This window comes from Choloepus didactylus, chromosome 10 (genome assembly GCF_015220235.1).
Source record: "Choloepus didactylus isolate mChoDid1 chromosome 10, mChoDid1.pri, whole genome shotgun sequence".
In the NCBI taxonomy this organism is placed as follows: domain Eukaryota; kingdom Metazoa; phylum Chordata; class Mammalia; order Pilosa; family Megalonychidae; genus Choloepus; species Choloepus didactylus.
This window is the reverse complement of record NC_051316.1, coordinates 50,539,733-50,543,736: the sequence shown is the minus strand read 5'-3', so window position 1 is coordinate 50,543,736 and position 4,004 is coordinate 50,539,733. Positions and strand designations below refer to the sequence as shown.

Below are 4,004 nucleotides of genomic sequence, written 5' to 3'. Positions count from 1 at the left end.
TTGGCTTTTAACAATGGGGATTTATGAAGTTACAAGTTGCAATTCTAAGTCCATGAAAATGTCCAAATTAAGGCATCAACAAGAGGATACCTTCTCTGAAGAAGGGCTGCTGGCATCTGAGGTTCCTCTGTCAGATAGCAAGGTACATGGCTAGTGTCTGCTGGCCCTTTGCTCTGGAGTTTCATTGCTTTCAGCTTCTGATTCCAGTGGCTTCCTCTCTGAGCCTCTGTGGGTTCTCTCTTAGCATCTCTGGGGCATTCCTCTCTCTCTCTCTAAGCTCTCTCCAAGTGTCTCTGCCTTTTATCCTCTCATAGAGGACTCCAGTAAAGGATTAAGACTCACCTTGAATGGGCTGGGTAACATCTCACTTGAAACAACCTAATCAAAAGGTCCCACCCACAATAGGTCTGTACCCACAAGAATGGTACAGACCTATTGTGGGCCTTGGTCTGTCAAGGCCTGAGCTTGCGTGGGTGCTGGCTTCAGCCTCATTTGTTTGCCTACCTGCCAGCAGGTGGCTTCTGGGCATGGGGTGGGACATCTGCGGCAATGGGAAATTCAATTACCACAATTGTCTCCAGAAGAGAGAACCTAAGAGACCTGAACAATGAAATTTGGAAAGATATCAAAAAGCTACTGGCAGACCAAGTGGTGTTACAGGTTTAAAAAAAAAAAAAATACCCCATGAAGAAGAAAGTTCTTAAGCAACATGATAGATTCAGAAGCCCATGAAAAGAGGCCACTGATCATAACATCTTCAAAACAAGATACGTCACCTCATATTACAAATGTTCGTGAAACGAAGCATTACTTGTGTGGCTGCTGTGTAGCTTTCAACAATATAGCGATCACTTTTCCTATTCAGAAGGTCCTCTTTCAGCAATAGCTATATGGAATCAAAACCCGGGATGCAGTACTTCAGTTGAGGAGGGATGGATTCTGAAACATGTGTTGCAGAATCTTTCCCGCATTAATGGAGAAGACAACTACACTGGCCCTTGTGTTTGATCTGTGTGAGGATTTTACTTGCCTTCTCCCTAAGCATGTCAGCACCCCAGAGTCTGTAACTCGTAGCATGGCAGCAGTACTTGCAGGGACAACAGAAAGCGATTCTCACTCCATTTGAAGAGTTCAAACATTGCTTCAAGACCATAAGTATCCCTTACCAGGCTTTCAGGTCACTGAAGTCCTATGGAATTGGAGTGTATCATCGAAGCTTGGTGCCCATTCTTTTCTGTAATGGATTCAGCAATGCCCTTTTTTTGGCCTTTGGGGTCCCATTAAGGAGTACTTGCCTACTGCAATGACTCACAGTGCTTGTTTGGTCAATGATTTTATCTGTGGAGGGCTGTTGGGTGCCATGTTGGGATTCTTGTTTTTTCCACTTATGTGGTAGACTGTGTGCCAGTTTGAATATATTATGTCACCCCAAATGCCATTATCTTTGATGTAATCTTGTGTGGGCAGACCCATCAGTGTTAATTAGATTGTAATTCTCTGAGTGTTTCCATGGAGATGTGCCCCACCCAACTGTGGGTGATGACTCTGATTGGATAATTTCCGTGGAGGTGTTGGCCCACCCATTCAGGGTTGGTCTGAATTAAATTACTGGAGCACTATATAAGTTCAGACAGAAGGACTGAGCTTGCTACAGCCAAGAGGGACACTTTGAAGAAAGCACAGGAGCTGCAGATGAGAGACATTTTGAAGATGGCTGTTGGAAGCAGACTCTTGCTCCAGAGAAGCTAAGAGAGGACAAATACTCCAAGTGAAACTAAGAGTGACATTTTTGAGGAACTTCAGCCTAGAGAGGAACATCCTGGGAGAAAGCCATTTTGAAACCAAAACTTTGGAGCAGACGCCAGCCACATGCCTTCCCAGCTAACAGAGGTTTTCTGGACACCATTGGCCATCCTCCAGTGAAGGTACCCAATTGCTGTGTTACCTTGGACTCTTTATGGCCTTAAGACTGTAAGTGTATAACCAAATAAACCCCTTTTATAAAAGCCAATCCATCTCTGGTGTTTTGCATTCTGGCAGCATTAGCAAACTAGAGCAAACTGCATGCAGTCTCAGATTGGTGGGGAATTTCAGCCTTTCCCCAAGGTTTTCCAAAAGATCTTACTAGAACAGGATAGAAAACTGACAAATCTTTTCAGAGGTGCCCATCTGAATTACCATCGGTCCCTCATATCTTGAGGCATACTCAATCTGACTTATGAGTTCATGTTAAAGGTTATATGAAAGAATCATTAGTTAAGTGCCATTTATCAACCAAATAGACCTAAGAAGAATGCAGTTTGGCCTGGTTCTTAATTGGCCACTTATCACTTAGTATCGTAAGTCCAGGGTGCAGTGAACTATGGGCAAAACTGTTTTTCTGTAAGTACCAACAACAAAATAAAGGTTTCAATAGGAAAAATAAAATTTTTCTTCTTTTTTTTTTTAATCATTAAGAAGAGCTTTAGGCATATGGTCTGATTAATATCTGTCTATCCAATGGCCTTGACAAGAAACCTGTGATGGTTAGGTTCATGTGTCAACTTAGCCAGGTGATGATACCCAGGTGTCTGATCAAACAAGCACTGGCCTAACCATTGCTGCAAGGACATTTGTGGCTGGTCATTAAACCAACAGGCTGGTTTATTAAATCATCAGTCAATTAGCTGCAGCTGTGACTAATGACGTCAATGAAGGGCGTATCTTCCACAATGAGAGAATACAGTCAGCTGGATTTAATCCAATCAGTTGAAGACTTTAAAGTGAGACAGATAGAGGACATTCACTTCTTCGGCTGCCCAGCGAAGCGTTTCCTGAGGAGTTCGTCGAAGTTGCCAGTTCATTTCCTGAGGAGTTCATTGAACATCTTCATTAGAGTTGCTAGTTTACTGCCTGCCCTATGGAATTTGGACTCATGCATACCCACAGTTGCATGAGACACTTTTATAAATCTTATATTTATAAATATCTCTCATTGATTCTGTTTCCCTAGAGAACCCTAACTAATACAACTTGGTACCGGGAGTGGTTCTTGAGAAACAGAATCTTAAAATGGGCTTTTACAATTTGTTTTCTTCTCTCATTAGATTCAAAGGCACTAATAACTCCATTTCCAGTGATCGAGGTGGCACTGACTGTCCATGGCGTGAGCTGGCAATGGAGATACGCAAAATAGCATTGTTTAATTGTCCTAATCATACTCTTGTACGAAGTAAGGCTTTGGATGACAGTGTTTTCGACACCTTCACAGAGTTTTGCAGAATTAAGAGGTATAATGATGTTGGTTGGCTGCTCTTAGATACGTTGGATAAAGCTGTAAGAGAAAGGAACAAGCTAAAGACTTCAAATTTAAAACTTAAGTGCCATATGATAGATGTAAAGGTTTCTGTGTGTGCCCTGAAAGAAAATCTTATTTCCTGCGTCTACAGACTTGAGATTTCTGAAAACCAGACGCAGACTCTCATTGTGCAAGTAGCAGATTTACAACGTAAACTAAAATCTCAACCTCTTAGGGTGTCTGCTGTAAAAGTAAAGGCATTGATTAGAAAAGAATGGTATCCTGAAACTTGGGATGGGGACATATGGATTGATAATAATGGCAGTGAGGACATTGGAACCCTGGATTCTGCTGAGTTATAGCTAGATTTACCTGTAGAGGGCTGTCCTGAGGAAACAGCTTCCCCACCTCCAGTCTGCCCTAAGGAGCCTGCCATCCAACCCCCACCTAAAGAGATTAACCCTTCAGTGCCTGTTAATCCTGACTTCTCTGTCTGGAGACATTAATCCTGTTTTACAAGATGAAAATGCAACAGAATGTCCTGAGGTAAATGGCTTGAGAGATACTTCTAATTCTTTTCATGATCCACCACCATCACCAATCTTGCTTCAAGACCTATAACTAGACTAAAGTCCCAACAGGCCCCGAAGGGTGCGGTACAAAGTGTGACCCATGAGGAAGTGTGCTATACTCCAAAAGAACTGTATGAGTTTTCCAACTTATAGAG

General features: G+C 42.4%; 1 pseudogene; it reads left to right on the top strand.

The window, feature by feature from the left end:
* The first annotated feature begins 697 nt into the window (after positions 1 to 697).
* Positions 698 to 2,244, top strand: LOC119505594 (annotated as a pseudogene).
* Positions 2,245 to 4,004: the final 1,760 nt, after the last annotated feature.